This window comes from Hydra viridissima, unplaced genomic scaffold, assembly GCF_058129835.1.
Source record: "Hydra viridissima isolate aposymbiotic clone 2 unplaced genomic scaffold, HvirCarnegie_v1 scaffold_8, whole genome shotgun sequence".
Classification (NCBI taxonomy): Eukaryota; Metazoa; Cnidaria; class Hydrozoa; order Anthoathecata; family Hydridae; genus Hydra; species Hydra viridissima.
Window position 1 is genome coordinate 16,959,222 of NW_028324307.1, and position 13,150 is coordinate 16,972,371.

The 13,150-nt window shown below is 30.6% G+C and overlaps 3 pseudogenes; 1 reads left to right on the forward strand and 2 right to left on the reverse strand.

Annotated features, from left to right (window-relative positions):
• Nucleotides 1-1,176: 1,176 nt before the first annotated feature.
• On the forward strand, nt 1,177-3,723 carry LOC149885393 (uncharacterized; annotated as a pseudogene).
• Nucleotides 3,724-5,805: 2,082 nt separating this feature from the next.
• LOC149885394 (uncharacterized) lies at nt 5,806-7,445 on the reverse strand (annotated as a pseudogene).
• A 3,512-nt stretch (nt 7,446-10,957) lies between these two features.
• LOC149885395 (uncharacterized) lies at nt 10,958-13,146 on the reverse strand (annotated as a pseudogene).
• Nucleotides 13,147-13,150: the final 4 nt, after the last annotated feature.

Here is a 13,150-nt window from a genome sequence, read left to right on the forward strand (position 1 = left end):
CGTCAAATTACCCGCTTTTCATTTATTCTTTTCATTTTCAGTCACAGCGATAAACAGATGTAGATAGATAATTACTAATTTCAGCAAGCATTCTTTCTTCAGCATTATTATTGTATTCATCCATTTTTTAAATTATTTTCAAAATGATGGTAAAAAATCGGCCGCAAATTCATATAATTACACTACGCTCTAGGTCGGACAACTTACTCCAAACTAGGACATTCTACTCCGGAGTAAAATGTCCGATGGGACAGTTTTCTCCGGCGGTCAGTTTTCTTCGTCACAGACTCATCAATTTCAACAATGCACCCAGACCCGCCTATTGGGTCAGCGTTATTGATGAAATATTCAACGCTAATGTCTCTGCAATATTGATTCCAATCAACAATGGTGTGATCAGGTTCAATGTTGAGTTCTTGCCTTATATCGTTTAATGAGAACCCTCGACTTTTTCCTGCGCCTCTACTCCAAACTAATGTCAAGCCTAAAACCTGCCATAAATGTGAATGCGATTTCTCGAAGAAACTGCCTTTTCTAATACTTAAAGGTCTTTTACAGCGCTTAACGGGACATCTCCAAATTACTAAATCGGTCTTGCCGTTTTTTACTTGCTGTGTGCACGGAACGCCACATACACTACAGTTCATGCCTTCGGCCACTAAACCATGAGTTCTGCACCAGCGAATAGTACCTTTTAAGTTATACTTAAATCTTATTCCAATTTCTGTTAGAGAAAGAGAATCAAACTCGTTCATTATCAGTCTTCGAAGAGCCATGTTGCTTAGTACTTTATCACTCTTTGAAAGTGTTAATTTTACGTCGGTATTTGCTTATTTAATATATATTATAACGGGGGTCATACAAAAATGTAAAAAAAAAAAAAAAAAAAAACTTTCAAAGAAGAAGTTAACAGTTTTAAATAAATTTTTTTAAATTAACAAATTTTGTTGCTTAATTTTTTCCTAATAGAAAAATTTTCAAAATTTAATTCTTAGAGGTTTTTTCAATTTTAAAGTTTTAAAAATACAACCCTTACGACGTCTTAACCATTTTATGATACGATCATTATCTACCGATTTGTCTACATTCTCACGTTTTAAATTCGATCTTTCTTTGATATTTTCAATTGATTCAATTTCATTGTAACATTTTAAAATGCTAATAATAATAATTCGGATGGAAACCAGGTCTATTTATTGCGCTAAGTAACGGTAATTAATTTTTGAAAAATGGCGAATATTAGGGTTTTTAGTGGGACTTTTTAAAAAATTTGACATCGAATTGTAAAATCAATATGTTTTTATATTTTTCTGATTCAGCATAAAATTCTCTATCATTATCAGTCATAAAAAAAAAGGGGGGGGGGGAGGGAAAAACTGCAGTAGCGCCAAATATTACTATGTTATCTTAAATAAATAGTGAATCTTTATCTAATCAAATTATAAATTTACAAAGCAGGCACAGTTCAAGAGAAAAATTAACTTCAAAGAAAATAAAATCAAAGAATAGGTTGTCTCATTTGTCTTCAAAGTTAGCTAGCTCTTCTAAAAAATACCAAAATAAGATAGCTTTATTAAAAGCTAAAATAAAGAGCACACCATATCAATTGAAAGTTAAGGCAAAGTGTCAAAAGAAAAGAAGATATTATAAAAGCTTTAAGAGCAGAAGTCAGAGACTTAAAACAATAGTCATAAACATTATTACAGTAGACGTATTCGCAACCTTATAATTACAAGAAAGGCAAAAAAATCAAATGAATCTCCAACATAATTATGTCATAAGGGAAAACAAAATGGCATTATGTCAATTAGAAAATGATATGATTCCGATGGACAATATTGCACTTTCAGATACATCAGAAGACAATAAGCTCATGCATTACTAACAAGAATGATAATTTACAGCATGTTGTTGTCTCATGTCCCTACATGTAACATTCCATTCTTATTCCATAAAGTTGCACAATATTTACGTGTTGAATTTTTACATATTCCTCAGCGTATTACAGTTGAGCAAATGGCTCGTGATATAGGCAGTATACCTGAATTGCAAGCTGCAGAATGGGCTTTATGTAATAATAATCCATCTCTTGGGTTTGATGCAACAACGCAAGAGGGTGTCCATATCAACAGCATCCACTTGACTTTAAATAATATATGTCAAGTGATTGCCCTTGACTAATTACCTGGAGGTACATCTGATGATTACCAAAATCACATATATAATGCAGAGGGTCATATGGCTTAAGTTTATTCAGATTATTTCTCACTTTCCTTTAACGAATTTCTTTTGTTGTAAGCCTATTATTACAAATATATCAAACATAATGACAGAGTTGCAGCAAATCATCTTACCATTACCAAAGTTTGTGCAACCAGGGGTAAGTATTTAAATGAGCTGAACTGTCATTTGCACCCGCTTGATACAATAGCTATTTCATGTCGATCAGCATTACAGTCTTTGGAAAAGGAAAAATGCCTATTATTTGGACACGACTGTATGGCAGTTAAAATTGTTTAAGCAATGAACAAAATGAGATTTAAAGATGGCAAAGGTGATCCGGCAGGATTCGTAAATTTTTTAGACAATAACAAATTGCCACGAGGTACAATTCCAAGATATCGTGGTAATCGTTTTCATATACTCTTCCGTTCTTGTTTCATCTTTATGAAACACCACAACTCTTTTAAGCAATTTCTGACCATTGGAGCAGTAAAGTGTGGCACTTTACAAACATTTCTGCAATCAGTATTTTGTAATACAACTGCCATAAAACAAATGTGTGTTCTAGTATTATTTGGAAAACCTCTTACTGGACCTAGGACCCCTAAATCCCCTTAAATCAAATGTTTTAAAACCTGTCAAAATTATGCTCCATCGATGAGCAGGTTATCAACATGAATTTGGCTTGTCTTAATGCGGTGGAAGATTTTTTGAACCGTCAATATGAGCGATATTTCTCACTTTCTATTACAGAGACACTTTAAAAGGAGACACCTAGTGCAAGGCTTCACAACATAGATAGTGAAGAGTTAATGGGTATGTTTAGTGAAGCGAAAAGAAGAACTCCAAATGCAACAGTTTGTTAAATATCTTGCAAAATAAGATCAAAAAAGAATAGAACTATAGATTTTTTAGATAGTCTTGACCAAATATCTACGAAAAAAATAGTTAAGTGGTCAATGCAAGCAGCTCGTAAAAAAAGAATAAACAATCGACTGAAACACACTGCATTACGAGCAAAGATTTCAAAAAGACAGACATGCAAAAGAGAAAAAATGGATGAAAAAGAAAAAAGAAAGCTGGAGCGAAAGCTGCGTGTTTTTTCTTTTAATGATACGAAAAATTTATATAAGCACTTATCTATTTAACAACTTGATGACTTGTATGATGTAATGTATGAAGGAATTGTTGGAAGAAAACTCTGTTATGAATGGTTTGATACAGATAATAACAAATCGGTCATGTATGATGGGCGAGTAGAAGTAAGTTAGAGAAAAGAAGATAGAATTTATACCATCTCTTATTGGAAAAAGGATAAATCTGATTCAGAAGCTGTTGACCATCTCATAAAAAATTCAGCTTGCTGCTGATGTTATTGCAGGAGAGTTGATTTTTTCATAATTTTGCTGTTTTATTACGTAGTTAAATATTATTTATGTAAAAGTAGAAACCAATATTAATATTACTTTTGTGATTTACGTATTATAAATACACTGGCGAGCAAAAAAAAGTGAACAGTACAATTTTTCAGTAAATTATGTATTATTAATCAATTAAAAATATAATACATAAAATATAACATATCGCTTATATTAAATACATATACATACACATATATACGACTCATTTTGAAAAAAAAAATTAATATTTTGTGTGGCCACCACCATTTTTCATCACTTCATTTAATCGACGCGGCATCGACTCAATTAAATTTGCTATCAAACGGTCAGGTATCGTAACCCAAACTTGTTTTATGGCTGCCCAAAGATCATCCAAAGATGAAATATTATTTTTATGGACCTCTTTATCCATATAGTCCCACAAATTTTCAATGGGATTAAGGTCTGGACTTTGGGCAGGCCAATTTTCAAAAAGGAAGATATTGTTATCCTTGAGCCATTTTTTAACTTGTTTAGACGTATGGCAAGTAGCATTGTCATGTTGAAATTTAATTTCATCCTCTTCTAATTCTTCCAGTGTGGGCAGCAAAGATTTTTGTAGAATACTAATGTATTCTTTGGCATTTATTCGTAATCCATCTTCGACTCTATGCAATCTGCCCACACCTTTGGCAGAAAAACAACCCCAAACCATAATTCCAAGATTACCCTTTACCGTTTGGTGAATACAATCTGGATTTAATTGTTCGTTCTTACGTCTAATGCACATCTGTGGACGATCTGAATGCAAACAAAATCGTGATTCATCTGACCATAATATTTTTGTCCAGTCTGTGTTTTTATTATTTTTTACCCAAGCTAACCTTGCCTTTTTATGGCGTGCTGTAAGAAGAGGTACTTTTTTACATGGGTGTATTTTGAACCCCTGATCTTTAAGACGCCTCGAAATTGTCCATCGGCTAACATTTTTATCATCAGAACACGTAAAAGTTTCTGCGATATGCGTCATAGTGGTTTTTCGATTTTTTAAAACATTGAATTTTAACTTGTGACAATCTCTTTCCGTCATTTTTCTTGGTCTGCCAGAACCTTTTTTTCTAGCTGTTGTTTTATTGTTTTTCTGACATGAAAGTATCTTGTGAACTCCACCAACACTAATGTTTACACCTTGAGCTTTCATAATTTGAATAATTTGGCGTATCGATTTACCGGACGCACTCATTCCAACAATGATTCCTTTTTGTTCCATTGTTAAATGAGGTCCTCTGTGAAAGAAAAATGATAATATTTTTAGAGTAATATATGAAGAAAATATTTATTTAATGATAAACTATGTATTCTAAATGAATTTTTTTTTTTTCATAAGAATCCAATAACATCAAAATTAAAGGGGATTTTTCGTTTTAAATAAGTTAGAGGCATAAATAATAACCAAAATAAAAATTAAAAAAAAATACCTTTTATTTGGAGACATTTTTTTCCTTTTATTTTTTATAATAATAATATAGCGATAATACGACCTATTTCACCCACGCTCTAATATCAACTACAGATTTTGCTGACAACGTGCACTGTATTCATATCTAATGTTTAGAAGTTTATTCATGTTTTCTTTGAAAGATAAACGTAAATTCTTTGATAGTACGAACAAAAATAAACAAGCTTGTATGAGTTTCTGACCAGAGCTCTTTCATTTTATGCGTAAGCAGTCGCTGTTCACTTTTTTTTGCTCGCCAGTGTATATATATAAAAGAAAATAATATATATAAAATATATAAATATTAACTACAGCAAGTGCAAGAAAAGTACTGCAAGTGTTGTGACTTGCAAAAAAGTACAGCAAAAGGTGTGTAAACACCTTTATACCCATTGACACCCTTACACCCACCCAAAGTCTAATATTTGGCAGTGGTTTGGAAGCAAATAATAACTACTTCTAAAAAATAATATGAAAATCACCCATTTTACCAAAACAAAACTTTTTGCATTTATTGACGGTGTAGGTGTTGGTTTGGTACCCCATCTAGCCTCCCTTATACGCCCGGTGGCTAGAAACCAACATGAATCTGTAGCCTACTCTTATACCTAATTTTTGATACCAGTTATAGGCGTTATAAAAGTAATTGACAAATTTATATTAATTTTCGTTAAGAAAAGTATTTTTTTGACCAAAGTTTCTTCATCAAATCCCTGTATTAAAAAATCGGTGTTTAAAACATAACGTTTTATCATATTGTTGGATTTTGATAGTTTTTTCATTTTTAACATATTGTAATAAAGCTTTTTCCAATGATATATAACAATCTAATATTTGATCACATAAAAAATTTCATTTAACATACCTAGAATAGAGATGGTAGTGTTATGAGAAACATTGGCCAAGTTTGGTGCATTAGAAGACAATAGCCACCTGCATTGTTAATACTTAAATAATCATTGTTGATAATATTAAATGGAATATCTTTACTGAAAATAAAAATATGAATCAAAGTTACTAAGATGGTCAAAACCTACAAAACCTACCTTGATGCAAATGCTTTTGGTCTGAACAACTCTATTTCACATCCAACCCATACAACAAACAATTGACAACAAGGTAGCCCCATTTCTTTTTGAAAACTGCATGAACAGTTAAAATCAATATCTATAAAATATGCATTATGCGTAGAAGGGCTGATTACCATGAACCCTGATGTACTTTCATTCTATAACATTAAAAGAAATCAATTAATTAAAAAACAAGCCACAAAAATATCATCAAAATGTACGCATTACTTATGCGAATAAATGACGAGTAAAACTGTGTAATTAGTTTGTTAACAGTATACTCATGACAACAGGCCATCTCGATCTCATTCTGCAATAAATGAGAAGAATAATGAGTGCAGATCTTAAAATACTTTTCTACTAAAGGAGAAGATTTGTTGAATGTTACATTCTTGAATGTATTTTCGAAATCACGATGAGCAGATTCCATGGATCAGAAAAATGACATGCCTAGTAAATTTTTCACTAATAAATCAATATCAATTCGTGACGAAGCAATCAATTTTTTCAAAGTAGCATGGAAGCTAAAATATCATAAAGGCAGATGTCAATAATATGTATTGTATGATGCTCATGACAAGTATAAAAAAACATTACACACTCGAAGAAAAATAACATTTCTAGAAAATACAAGCTTAAGTAAACCAAACCTCTCTATTCGATTATTTGTACGATTGCTAAGGTGACAGACAGATTTGCGACTAAAATCTGTTATTGATTCTTTATATGGAATCCAATTTTCCTCAATATATTTGTAAAAACATGGTATTTGTTTTAAATTATCAATGGCTAAATCAATCTCTAATTCAGTGGTGGCATTCAGCATCTCTTGTGTATACTAAATTAGTAAAAAAAAAAGTATATTTTGTAAAGTACACAAAACAGGCATATTATAAATGTTAGAAATAAATAACAAAATCCAAACTATGTACTTACAAGACAACAAAAATCATTTTGTTTCTGATCTAGGCACAATAGGTTCAAATGACGGTCTATGGTACGTAGAACATGGAAGTAGCATGTAAGAATTTTAACATTCCAACATTTTTTTATGGCATTGATTTCTGCAAGATCTTTAACTACCACAACACATTGTGTTTTTAATAGATCATTGCATGCTGAAAAATATTCAAGAAACTGCTCAATATGAATTTGATCTTCACTTGCGATTATGGCAAATGCTATTGGCTGTCCAACGCCATCACAGTCTTCAACCAATAAAGTGAACAGAGGGTAACGATAATTATTTGTCTAAAAAGTATATTTACTCAACATTTATAGTTATAAATAGTTTGACAATAATCCCTGGCATTTTAGATAAGAAACTTGTTATGTAAAACACAACTAAATTGCAATGCAGCCTTCTCAAGAGCAATATTGTATATCTGGCAATGGGCAGTGCTAGATCCCCACACAACACTTCTTTGGATACAGCACTAAACTTGTTTCTATTCACAATGGATAGTTTATTAAGGTTCCATTTAGTAATTGGATTAGAGATAATTGGAAAAAATTATTCTATTACTATTATTACAATTATTCTCTGTTAGAGTATCATCCTTGACCTTGCAACAATGAATGTATAACCAAAAAATATATATCAATTATTGATAATTATATAAAGGGAAACCTTTTAAATTAAATTAAATAAATAAAAAAATGTATTTAAATTTAAAAAGTTTAAATAAATAGAAATTAGGAAAACTTAGAGCAGAAACATTTTTTAAATAGGGAAAAAAAAGTGCAAACATAAAACTAGTTATTTTTTATTATTATTTTTAAACTGTTAATTTTTTTAAGAGATAAGAGAAACCAGTTATCAGAAGTATCTTTATGCTTCTAAATAATTCATATTAATCATTTATCAAAGACTTAGTTCTATTTGTAAACAAAGTCCCTGCTTTACCTTTCTGTTGTAAATTTATCTATAATGTGGTTTAAACTAACATTTTTTAAAAATGGTTAAAACCAAGGTTTTAAACCATTTAAAATGTAAAATCAATCTGTGTTCATAATTTACGCCAGGTTGCATATATAGCAACCATACTACCAACGATTGGTATGCTCAAAGCTATTTATCTTAGGCTTTCTTATGGCTAATTGATTTCTGCCAACGTAACGATCAGTAGCTCCTGCGAAATAATGTACAACGGCTTTTTGGATATCACTTTCGGATGCACCTTCGGTTGGACCATTTTTTCTTAATGCTCCTGTAAGTTTACATCATCCTTTGTTGTTGAATATAACGCATTATTTGTAACTAAACGTAATGCTAAGAATAAAGTATACATTAGGTATGTTATCAAAAATGTATGATACGTCTAAGTTTATTTCTTTCAATGTTAACAATTATCCCTTAAAGTTTAGAAATAATACCTTCTAGTTTTAGATATACAGCATTGGACGAAACATTTGCAACCAATTATTGCTAATTTAGTTTTTTTATAAATATATAATTTATCTAAACTATATTTGGTACAAATACGATATGTAAATATCAAGTTTCTATTTGATATTTATTCAAATATAATTTTATATTGCACGTAATATATAATTATATTTGCATAAAGTATCGTTACAATTTTATTATATCAATGTAAAAATATATTAACAAGTAAAATAGTAATATCTCTCATAAGTTGTGAGGTGCATAAGTTTCATAGCATTTCCTATAAATTTAAAGGTTGAAAAATCACACACAACAACAACTTATCTTTTTTGGTTTGAACTTGATAAAGAACATCCAGTTTATGAATTTGAATTCGATAAAGAAGATATAATTTCTGAGTTTGAACTCGATGAAGTACATGTAATATCCATTTTTAATTAGTCGTTATGTAGAATACGCAGAAATGGTTCTTATGAGGTTGAGAACGCGACTTCAAAATATCAAAACGATAAAAATTATTCCGCAACAGTCTTATTTTGGTATCTCCCTAGACCTTTTAACGTTCCCCTCTTGTTTTCTAAATCAGCCTAATGAAACGGCTCTCGTATGCCCGTTTCGGACGATTATCGACGTCCATGGACGTCCAAAATATTTTTCAAAGTATGTCTAACCAGATAGTCTAGATGTATGTTTAACCAGAAAGTCTAACTAGATATATCTCTGTGTCTAGATAGAACTATATATGTGACAGAGTGTATATAGTATTTTAGAAATTTTTATCAGAATTTCAAATGCAAATAAAAAAGATGTGCTACACTGAAAACACCTGAAATATGTAAAAAGCATTTACTTTCGAAAATAATAAATATATAAAGCAACAATTTTATGTTGCTTCCTCTTCGTGAATGTCAGCATCGTTAACTATTTTTACTTACGGTAACGCCCGCTTCAATAATAGAGAGCTTACTATATGAAAACTGCAACGGCAACTTAGACGACAAAATCCTGGATCGAGCGGTTTCGATTGGCAGTTGCGGTATTCAAATAAAATTAGTTACGAACTTCCGCTACTAAAAAAAGAATACATCTTGAAACAAACAAAAAAGATTAAAAAATGGCTCCGCTAAAAAATGTTAGAAATAGTTTATTACTTGCATTAGAATCAAATATCATATACGATGAGGAATTTTTACAATTGTACAAATTAAATTTTTCTAAGAATCCAGATTTATCGATTGGGAGTTATAAGCAATTTTGTTTAGAAATCGCAATTAAGCATAATTTCAAATCAAGTTATGAACTTTATCCACTTCTGACTCTACTGGGTCAATACCAAATTCTATCTATATCCACCTCTGATTCTACTGGATTAATACCAGATGCTTTTTCTTCATTTCTTGTTTTCTTTTTATGGTTTTCAATTAAAACATTTAAGTGGTCTCGCACAGCACTTGAATTAACTTTAAAAATTGGTTGACTCGCGTAATTAAGTGCATTTGCAATCTTCTCCCAACTTTTTTCTCTTACTATGGACCATTTTTTTGTACTGGTATGGCTCATGAAGTAATATTTCATGAAAAAAGAAAATCTCATGCTCTTCTGTCCATCTCATTAAACTATGAAATAAAAAAGAACCGGAATAATTTAATTAACTTAAGGTCCATTTTATATATATATATATATATATATATATATATATATATGTATTAAACTTCCTAGACACAGTATTTTACTTTCATGGCTGGGTAAAAAACATTCTGACCGGCTAGCTGATGGCATGAGAGGCTAGCCTACATTTTTTGGCTGGCTAGCCGCCTGATTTTTTTGGCTGCTTAACTGGCAATTATATATATATATAAATTAGTAAAAGCACTTATCTAATTTTTGATTACTTCGACACTGTGTTTCACCACCAGTAGGTTCATCAGGATTCTTCCTGATGAACCTACTGATGGTGAAACACAGTGTTGAAGTAATCAAAAATTAGATAAGTGCTTTTACTAATTTAATTTATTATTGCTCTGTTCTTTTAGAATATTGAGCACTCTGTTTGCAGAATACACTTACATTATTTATATATATATATATATATATATATATATATATATATATATATATATATATATATATATATATATATATGTACATCTGCATATATAGGTATGCAAAATGTGAAAATTATCAAAATACCACAAAGCCCTCGGCATATGCCGAGGTTAATTTATAACAATGTATATATATATATATATATATATATATATATATATATATATATATATATATATATATATATATATATAGTATAATTATGACATATATACAAGTATAATACTGACAGCATTAACCAAAACAAAACAAATTTTTGGATATAATAAATATTCATATATGAAATACAAAGTTAATCAAAATGAAATAAAAACATAAATATTGTCCTAATCCAAAAAATGCAAGACTTAGCCCATAGACCAGCATTTGGATAGTTATCTTGTATGAAACAAACTGCATTCATTCGAAATGGTGCCAAGGAGTATCTCTTTCCATTCAAAATTAAACCAGTCGTGCTAAAAACGCATTTAACAGGTACACTGCCGATGCTCAATGCAAGATAAACCTGAAACAATAGAAACTATGTAAAATATGCAACATTAAACTTCAGAAAAAAATTAATGTTTGCTGTTATTTTTAGAATAGGGAACTTTTCTGCATTATTTTTCCAAAACAGCAAGGCTGGTGATTGATTATCACAAATGGTAAGATAAAGATTTATTTCAGCTTGCAACCCATTGCTAATCTCTAATATTGCTCCAGAGTTTAGTGAAGATTTTGCTATTTCCTGTATTAAAGTCAGTCTAAGTTTTTTAAAATCCTGAACTGCATTTGAGCTTTTACCACTTTCATTATTGTCAATTTATGATACAGAGAAGTTAATCTTTTTATCGGTTCCTGTTTGTGGTAAAATGTTTGAACCAAATAAAGAAGTTTTTATTTTGTCATAGCTGTTTTTTAACAAAATTTCACATTTTTCCTTCGTCAAAACAACGTCACGATTTGCTGGATCAAAACAACACGCTAATTCAACTAAATTAGTAATAACTAACCGTTTCTTAATGCATTTTCTAACTAACTTTTTATATTGTTTTATCGCAGAAGAATCTGTGACTTGAACAATGCAAAAATTTTTAATTTTAGTTACCATGAATGGAAGGCAAGATAAATTTGGTGTTCCCTCGCTAATAAGTAGAGTCAGCTCTCGAAATGGAGATAAAAAATTGCGCAGTTCTTGCAGAAGTTCTAAATCTTCAGGAAGAAAACATAAATCATACTTTCCAATTTTTTTAACACTGTATCAACATGAGTTTTTAGATCTAAGACAGATTCAATCATTTCCAATATACTATTCCATCTTGTTGGGACACTATTTTTTAAAGAACTGTGCTCATGACTTTTTATGACATCATTTTTAGCTTGTATGTCAAAATCTAGAAGTGAATACTCTTCAGAATACTCTTCAAGTGAACTCTCATCAGCTTGACTAACAGATTTAGTTAGCTGTGTTTGTGGAAGAATGCTTACATTTTCAGTTTCAATTTCAAAATCCAGAATTGGATTCTCTTCATCAGCTATTAGCTCGTTAACATGAGTTGTAATTCTTTTGAACAACTCCTCGTCTTTCTCAGTTTCAATTTCATTTGATAGCATATATCCCTTAAAATGTAAAGCTTTTATTACTTCTTTGCATTTGCTTACTAGTAAAGTTAATTCTGGGATTTTTTTTAAGCTATCCGAAGTTAAAAGCAGATGAATTCCATGTGCGGTGCATGTTATACGTTCATGGCCTAATATCTTTGATAATTTTTTCATATTAGCTGCACCATCAGTTGTGTTAAATAATAAAATATGCTTATCTTGAGGTAAAAATTCTTTTAAAACAGTTTTAACAAATCGATAAAGTTGCTCAGAAGTGTGCGTCTCCACTGGCTGAACAGCCAATGTGAAAATTTTAAATCTCCAATCATGCACAACACTTAAACGAATTCCAAAATAAGGTAAACGATTACGCTTGTCAGTCCAACCATCCATCATCAAAGTTCCACTTACGCATGATTGTAGAACTTCTAAGACTCTTTGTTTAACGGAAGAATAAACATTTTTTAGGGCAGATCCAGATATACAGTCAGATGATGGAGGCTGAATAGCTGTATTTTTTGAACAAAAACTTTTAAAACCAGATCTTTCAACTGAACTAAATGGCTTAAGATCTAAACATATTAACAGACAAAGATCTCTGTTGAATTTAAATTGACTTTGTGCTGGTTTATTATTTTGTACAGTACGGACCCAATTATTAATTTTAGAACTAACTGGTAGCTCAAAAGTCTTTCCATGTTTAAAAACAGCATGGTTTAGATGGTTACTAGAAGTTGTCATTGTTGAAGTAACATATACCTTTGATAATCGACCTTCATCGACACGTGATTGCTCTTCGAAACAGTATCTGCAGTACAACTGATTATTAAATAAATAGTTTTGATTAATTTGGTTTCTTGAATCTTTCAAGATTAGTTGACTCATGAAAACCCATGCTTTGGAT